At 41.9% G+C, this 9098-nt stretch overlaps 1 pseudogene across 1 annotated transcript; it reads right to left on the bottom strand.

Moving 5' to 3' along the window:
- Positions 1–3960: 3960 nt before the first annotated feature.
- On the bottom strand, positions 3961–8058 carry LOC147964062 (uncharacterized; annotated as a pseudogene). Its single transcript, XR_015608728.1, has 2 exons — positions 6693–8058; positions 3961–4357 (listed from the first exon to the last, which is right to left on the bottom strand). The product of XR_015608728.1 is annotated as an uncharacterized LOC147964062 (transcript).
- Between the last annotated feature and the right edge of the window lie 1040 nt (positions 8059–9098).

Genomic DNA, 9098 nt, shown 5'->3' with positions numbered 1-9098 from the left:
AGTCTGCAACATTAACGTTGCAGCCCGAAAACGGGTCAGCACATGGAATATGCTGGCAAGGTAACACATAGAGAGTAATGGAATGAAACAGCTATACTATATGCATATTTGGCTGGTGGAAAGCTCTATGGTTATAGTTTTGCGTAAAGCTAATTTTTCCCTACTTCAAAGGAATAAAATTTAATTACTATCATGATAGTTGTTAAACATTGAGAATGGTTGACAGCATTCTCAATCCCAATTAAACATCATCATTAAACATAACCCAACAAAATTAATTTAGAGTAACATGTTGAGATTCACATGATAATCCAGGTACTAGATACTCAAGATGTCCATAACCGGGGACACGGCTAATCATGATTAGTTTATTACACTCTGCAGAGGTTTGCGCACTTTTCCCCACAAGACTCGATCGCCTCCGTTTGGTTTCTCGCACTACATTGTGTTTGAGAAGACCGATGACCGAGACATAGTCTTTCAGAAGCGCTAGCACCTTACGATCGGGTAGACCATACCACCTACATCCCCTACATCTGCTAGTCTACCACTGTAAGAGTTCGCACGACTTAGTCAACTATGCTAGAGCCCATAATAGCTTGTGGCTGCACACGGAAGTTTCTAGTATGAATAGTCTCATGATCCCTTTGAGCCTGGGTGGCGGTCCAAAAGAAAGCAGGCAAGTCCTGGAATACCCAGGTGCCTCAATCCACCCAGATGTGTGTTTAAGTTGCCACCTTAGATAAACCATTAATTAACAAACTCACATCTGTCATGGATATCACTCACCCAATCCATGTCTACTAGCATAGCTTGGCATAATAAGCAAACGTAGAAGTAACTCCCAAAGGTTTGATAATAAACAGGTAATAGGTACTACCTCAACTACTTCCCATCCCACAATTTAATTAGATCCTAATCATGCAATGTGTGAGGATTGATCTAATGCAATAAAACTGGGTAGTAGGAAAAATATGATCAAAGTGTTACTTGCCTTGCTGATGATCCGCGAAACCTAGAGATTCGAAATAACAAGCGGCGCACTCCGGGTATTCTATCGCAGACAAACAAACAAACATACAATAAGTACTCATCTAATGCACGGGTAAAACGCAAATAAGAGATCTAACCAGAAGGTTTAACTTAAGAACTCCGGTTGGCAAAAAGAATCAAATCGAACGAAGCAACGAAAGTCAAACGGCGAAAAAAACAACTTCGTTCTACTAATCTGGATCTAGGGCAAATTTTATAGTAGCAAAATCTTGTTTAAGTTAGTTAAATGGATAGAGGGTTTCGAGACGAAACTCCAGGCGCTTGAATCGCCTGATTCCGATAAACGAGCGAAAAGTTATACTAAAACGAAAATCAGATCAGGAATCGCGATCAGAAAAATCGCGGATTTAATCCGAGAAAAAGAAAAACGATGAACGTTCGCTAGAACGAACGAACGAACGGACGAACGCTCACTATTTAAATAAACCGGAAAAATCGATCTATTTAAAAAAAACCGAAACTAGAAAAAAAACCGACGGAAAAACCGAAAGGTTTTTCGAAAAAAAAATAAAAAAAACGGCACGAAAAATGAGGCGGCGGCGGACCTCGGGCGGCGGCGGCGGGAGCTGGCAGCTAGGGTTTCGGGGGCTGGGGCGCTGGCTGGGCCGGGCCTCTGCCCCGGCTTATAAAGCCTTCCCGGGCCGGTGTCCAGGTCGGACACGGCCCGTAGGTCGGTGCGTGTTTTTTTAAATTACGCGCAGAAGAAAAAAAAAATACTAAACGGACTCCAAAAATTCTGAAATAAATTTTCACGGGCTTCTAAAATCAAGCCGCACAAGGTGAACATTTATTTGGGACCTAAATGCAATTTTGAAAAATGCAAATTTTTCCTAAATTCAAATAAAACACCGAAAAACTCCAAAATAAAATCTTATTTGATTTTATTATTTGATCCGCAATATTTCTTTATTTTAGGAAAGTCATTTTATTCCCTCTCTCATATTTTTTGTAATAGAAATAATTGATGATAAAATAAATAAAATCAAATGATCCTATTCTCAAAATTTGAGAAAACTCAAATATGAAAATAACGAAACCCCCAACTCTCTCCGTGGGTCCTTGAGTTGCTTAGGATTTCTAGGATCAACCAAAATGCAAAATAAAATATGATATGCATAGATGATCTAATGTATAACATTCCAAATTGAAAATTTGGGATGTTACAACCATGACCTATCTATTTTGCGATTTCAGGACGTACATGAGATGATCGCTATAACCGTGTGGTATCTATGGTGGGATATGTGTAAGCTGGTCCATAAGGCAAAGATTCAAGATGCATACCACACATCCATGGGGGTTCGAGCTATCACGCCTAATTTTGTTAAAGCTTACTCCCCTAATGCGACCAGTAAACGAGAGGGCGGGGGGGAGTAAACCTCCTATGGATTTTGTTAAGGTCAATGTTGATGTATCTTTTGATCATGATCAGCATGGGGGCACAAGGGGAGTTGTCCTTAGAGATGATAAAGAAAATTTCATCTTGCGCGAAAATTGGATGATTGATTGGTGTGTGGATGTTCTGACGGCAGCGTTGTGGCTCTAAGGTTTGGCTTATCTCTGGCACATAAGGCGAGATGCAATCGTCTGGTAATTAACTCTGATAATATGGAAGTCATCTACACAATGAAGAATGGAGGACTATTTGCGGGAGGGGCGGCAGTTTTTGATCTCTGCTATTTTTTGGCTTGTGACTTTCTCCTCACTAGTTTTAAACACTATAATAGGGAAGCGAATAGGGTTGCTCATGAATTAGCTAGGTTAGCTAAAATTTCCGCGACAAACGAGTGGTTTGAGGAGCCTATGGACGATATTGTATCTTTTTTTATAGACGATGTAACTGTTATTTCTAATTAATAAAGTTATTTAATTTCAAAAAGAAGAACTCCCTTTTATGGTTGAGTCATGTCGTGTTGCACCAGATCACAGCGGGTCCGTAGCTCTATTGAAAATTTGGACGTGTCTAGGGCACATCTAGATGTGCTCTAATTATTGCACATCTAAGTGGATGAATCAAACATAAAGAGAAAAAAATGGAAAAAAAATATCCACACGAATCTCAACACGTAAGACCAGTGGCATAGGACTTAAATGTGCAATACTTACGGCATATCTAGATATGCTTTAGCAAAACCGTAAACTTTTCTAAAAACAGCAACCCCTTGAAAAACATAATGATGCTTGGCTAGTCACATCAGTAACGCTCTTTAAAAAGAATCGCACTAACAGCTGTAAAAAAACAGACCAGCAATGAAACTGCCGTCGATTGAAATACAATCATGTCAGCTTTTTTTAGTTATTATATGAAGTTAGCTATCTATCAGTCGCCTGAAACTAAGATTTCAATTTCGGATAACAGCATCGGAGCATCAATGCATAGTCCCAGAGGGATGCCTCATACGCCATGTAAGATCGGATGTAAAGAAAAGTAGGTTCGAATAGAGCAACGAAATCCTCTACAAGAGGCGGGTGCTTGGGAAGAAAAAAAAATATGATCTGCATAAAACTGAAAAAGTTGAAGTGAAAAGTAAGAATGCATTTGTAGTGAGAGTATTTATTATTTGATGAGACCCACTAGTAGTAGCTTGTATTGCATAAAAAAAACAATATATGCCTCAAGTTACATTTTATTATGAGGCATCTGTATTCGTTATGAGGCATCTGTATTCATATGTCACCATTACACATGACCTCACTGTGTAGCCCTGAGGACAATGCTGGGTGACGCAGCCGGTGGCACCAACGAGGCCATCAGTCCCCAGTTGATGATGGAAAGCTAGCGAATTACTGACTGACACAAAATCTGACCAAATCACAACATGTAAGCAATGTTAGACACGAGGTGATCACAATTGCCTTTCTGGCTTTAAAACGCACCCAACAAAACACAAATTTTGAGCGCTGAAAACTAGCACGAGCGATGCAGAACTTAAGCAGCAACGGATCATCAGATGCATGGAAACTAGATGATGCATGTGAACATGCTGAGCAGAGGATGATACGATGCAACCTTATGCAGCAAGGTCTCTGCAAGAACAAGTACATCATCACTACAGGTCAGGGACATCCTCAAAAGAACGGGACGACACTTGCTATCTTACATACTATAGCGTTCAGCAAATTCATCTTGCTTAGATACGCTTAGACATACATGGAACACCTTTGCGTAAATGGTGTCTTGCTGCAATACGCTGAATTTGACATAGCATGTTCGCAGCACCATCTTGCCCACCCTCCATTTCTCCTCGAAAGCTACAGACGCATGCCCAAAATAAGAGACCCCAAAAGTGAAGCCAGATTGTTCCTGCAGGTATATTTAGTTAAAATTCAATGAGCAACCTGTATTGGATGCAACGAAAATGTTGGGTTTGTTTCACGGTAAGGCCGTGTGTGCAAAACTAAAAATGCAATACAGTTCACGGCTAAAGGCACATAAGCTGATCGCTCATGCTTCGAGAGAGCCCTTGGCCATCTTATTCTAGTTAGGACTTAGGATAACTGAGCCTACTTACAGACACATGCCTCTCCTAATTGATTATTTACCCCTGTTCACATTTTTGGGGTTGACCATTAATTTACAATTTTCCTGTATAGCAATCACTTCCTTCTCCTTTCCCTTTTTGATATTCATGAAATTATTCTGTTGTTCCAATTCTGTCCCTGACCCTATCAAACTTCCCTCTTTCTGAAGGAACATACACAATAACCTGACACGGGAAGGCAAAAACTGAACCCAATGCGCAAGCAGTGATCCACAACTAATGATAATGCCGCCTGCCTGGGCCAAATCATGGCATTGATGTTTGAATTCAAAAGTATAAACAGTGGTGGAAACGAGGCATTTGGAACATCAGAACACAGCATAAGCAATACTTGTGATGTGGTTGGCCATTGTCACACATCATCAGCTAGGAGCATTAGTAGCTCGCTGTGCGATCTAGTTCGGGGCTCTCAGCCATGCGTGCCGTCAGTGGTGGTCACCCTTGCCACACCACTGAAGTGGGGAACCTACATTGTCTTCCTCGTTGCTTTGGAGACTCGTGAGTAGATGCTAAGTACGGGTATGGTCGAACCCAAACACCAGGATGGGGCAAGGTAAAAGGAGAAGGAAAAAAGGCTGACTATAGCAGAGAAAAAAAGTAGTTGAACAAAACATTGTTTTGCATAACTAGAAAGGGTAAATTGTCAAAACAAGAATCTAAACAGGGCAAACTAGAGGTACCTGTAAGAGAGACAAATTATCAACATTCCAATTCCAGTAAGGAAGCAGTATGCCCAGACAAAATATACGTAGCAGAATCATAAGTTGTGGATATTAAATTAAAGACTTTCCTAAGATGTGAATGGCCCTCAAACATTAACAGAAGCGGCAGGATATGCAAATTTGGTGGGATATATGTGCCTTCCTTGGCATGACGAAATTGTCTTCTTTATGCCCCCATCACAAAGGCAATTATTGAACAGGCAAACAAATCAAGACCACGTTCCCTACTTTAACAGGTCCTCATAATAATCTTTATCTTTACCTTAATTAATAATAAAGCAAATTGAGTTTCTTTCGACCGTCATGGCATTTTTCAGAGAAGTCCCTTTATTTTAAAGAATTCAATCCGCAGTTCTGTTTTAAGTTAAAACGAATCGTTATTTTCGTATTTTACACAAAAGTCCCTGTCTTTTCTTGAAATCAACCCGCCGTCCGGATTTAAGTCACATCCGAACTGTTATTTTACATTTTTTGAAACCCCCTGATGTTTTAGGTAATTCATCCGCGGATCATATTTAAGTCAAACAAATGCTTTTTAAAATCATCCATATATTTTAAATCGTAACTCCGATTTGAACATGTTATATATGAAATTTGATTAGAAAAATATGTAGAATATGAATATGAGATTATTTTTACCTGTTAAGTATTTTTAAATATTATTTTGGAATATATTTAAGTCAAACCAAATAATTTTCTAAATTATCTGTATCTTTTAAACCGTAACTTCGATTTTAACATATTATATATGAAATTTTATTAGAAAAATGTGTGGAATCTAAATATGATGTTAATTTTACCTGTTAAATATTTTTAAAATATTGTTATGAAAGCAAACTTATAATTTGTAGCGCAAGATTCGGTTTTTTTCATACCGGCGGCGATCCGATTGCAAATAAACACCCCACTATAACTATATACGAAAAAGAAAACATCGATAACTACACATGCATACCTCTGAAAAATGTCGCAGAGGAAAACAACAGATTTCTCATCGCGAGAGTGAGAGAAAGCGAGCGAGCGAGCGAGAGAGAGAGAGAGGGAGGGAGAGGGAGGAGAGAGGGAGAGAGAGGCGCCTTAGGATTAACCATATTCAACACACGTTTTTTTGTTGTTTTGTGTGAACACCGAGGCCATCGCCGACGAGAGTGAGGAGGATAAGCGGCAACACAAATATGATGCCTCGCAAAAATAAAGGAGATGGACCTATTATGGTCTTGAGTGATAGTTGTTGAGTTAAGAGCGTGTGTTATGTTTTCTCTCCCGTTGCAACGTACGAGCTCTTTTGCTAGTAACATAAAATGGAATAACCTTCTACAAGAGCAATAAGAACTGCAAAGTGCAAGCACAACGATCATAGAAAAAACAAACTTACCACTTCATATACTCGGTTTTGACAACGATGGAGGGAGGCCGAAGTACCAGAAAATACTTTCATTATCAAATAGTGCCCTCAACTTACTGCAAACCTTGGTAAGTTCAGAAGTCCGGGCATCTAGCGAGAAATAATGTACTTCAAAATCACTCCTCTGCCTCAACCAGACTCCATCAGCTACCCACTCCTTTTCTGCAAAGGTAGTGGCTCCAAGGAATAGGAATCCCTCAGCTGCACCCACGGTGTAATAGTAATACTGGCTAGACAATGGTGTAATTTGCTCCAGCTGCCATTCCATGGAAGAGTCATCGTTATCTTGCTGAATGGTATGATGGACATCAAACGAGCCTTTTGTATTTCGATCACCAACGAGAGAAACCATCTTAAGGGCTTCTTCCTCTCTAGCCACTACAATGGAAGACTGGCGTCTCCTCGGGCCAGGCTGATCTACAAGTTGCTTATGGTAACCTGTGAGGAAGTCGATAGTGCAGAACTCAATTGTGCACGTGTCCAGCACAAGCCACTTGTCCCTCCAGGGCACAAGCCACTCGTCCCTCCAGAAACTGCAAAGGTCCGTCCAGTAGAAGCAGCCCTGTAGGCAACTGTGATCGGACAATGTCAAATTGGGCTGAACCAAACCCAAAGAACTCCAGCTGGTCGACGCAGCTATACACCAATTTGAAGTGACGGAAGAGAAGACAAATGCAACCAATTTGCCGGTGTAGTGCGCCGGGCAGATAACTCTGAAGGCCGTCTCATCCTCATCGTCACCGATTGAGCGAGCATGGTCTCGATCTGAACAAATTTCTCTTCCTGGACGGCCAGGTCCTTGGGTATGGATGGAATCAACACGTAGCGCCGTGACAGCGGGTCGCAAACCGCAAGGTTTCTGAACATGGCCGTGGTGGTTTTGCCTGGTCTATCGTCGAGGAGGACGCGGGCGTCGCGGAGATACCAGTCGGCAGGGAATGGTGGGTTACCAAATTTGAGCTTGGGGACGAATGAGTAGGTGAAATCAGCGGCGACGGCGAGGGCGCGCGCGAGCGGGGCGGAGGGGTGGGGCGCCTGAGCGGGGTGGAAGCCGTCTTGCTCGCTGAGGAGTCCGAGGAGCGGCGGCGGTTGGCGCTTGCGGTAGCGGCGGAGGAAGGAGCGCTGGGTGATGACGCGGCGGTAACGGGGGCAGGCGGTTGAGGCGCGGGCGAGCGCGGCCGGGGTGGCCAGGCGGAGGAAGATCTCCTCCATGATTTCGTCGGTGAGGTGCGGCACCGGGTCGACCATGCCGCCGGCGGCCGGGGTGGGAGGAACCGAGGAAGGGAATGGGTCGCTAGGGTTTTCGGCGGAGTGGGGTGAGGTCGGGGGCCTCCAGTGCTGTGTGACTTTGGAAGGAGAGAACGGACGCGAGGCAGTGGACGGGATGGACGCGTGGTGAACTGGGTGTCACTCTGTGCGTTTGGTTTATTCGGTTTATATGATATTTTGGTTTGTACGGTATTAATACTTCATAAATATGATATGAAATTCAAAAATACGGTTCGGTTTCGGTATATATCAAATTATTGCGGTATGGTTTTGGTATATACCATAATAACCAAAGTTGACGCGAATTTGAAAATAACGTAATAATAATTTGCAAATTTATGACTCAAAACACATACTGTTTAACACAAATAGTATATAAGTATATATGCATGCATTGATTCATCTGTTGATGGTTATGGACGAGCTTAGCATTTTAAAAAGAGAAAAATTGACTATGTTACAAGAAAAAAATTATGTACTTAGTAGTGAATTTGATTTATGTATAAGAAAAATGACAACTTGTATGGTTGTTCATCACAAGAAATATAAAATTATTTTTTACTTCGGTTTATTCGGTTAACCATTCAGTTTTCCGGTATATACCATAAAAATCAAAATTCAAATCGGTATGAATAGTTCATACCATACCAAAACCAGAAACCATAAAAACCATAAATTTGATTCGGTTCGGTTTATCTTCGGTATGGTTTTTCGGTTCGGTTTTCAAATGCACAGAGTGAACTAGGTGGGTCACAAGTTGGGTAGAATCCTAGGTGGTTGGTTTTCATTGTTCACTTATTTGGAACCAAACAGGCCCTAAGTGATACCTTCTTGATCTTTCCACGTCCAGTGGCCTGTCCAGGAGGCTATGTTCTCGTGCTCGTCTACACCCATTAACGCCTCATCACCCTTATTCTCTCCCGATCGGCGGTGGCCCTTATCCCTCCCTCTGTCCTGATTGCACCTCCCTATCTTGGCAGGCCACACCTTTCTTTTCCTAAGCATCCACGTCCAACTTTCTCACGCCGCTCGAGCTTTACCACCAGTTCTTTTGCAGGTGCAACCATGAGCTGGAAGAGAGGAGGAGGCGACTGACATTGTTAGGTC

Source organism: Triticum urartu, chromosome 6A (assembly GCF_056163025.1).
Source record: "Triticum urartu cultivar PI428250 chromosome 6A, HENAU_Tu73, whole genome shotgun sequence".
Lineage (NCBI taxonomy): Eukaryota > Viridiplantae > Streptophyta > Magnoliopsida > Poales > Poaceae > Triticum > Triticum urartu.
Note: the sequence above shows the minus strand (reverse complement) of the source record. Positions and strands in the feature narration are given on the sequence as shown.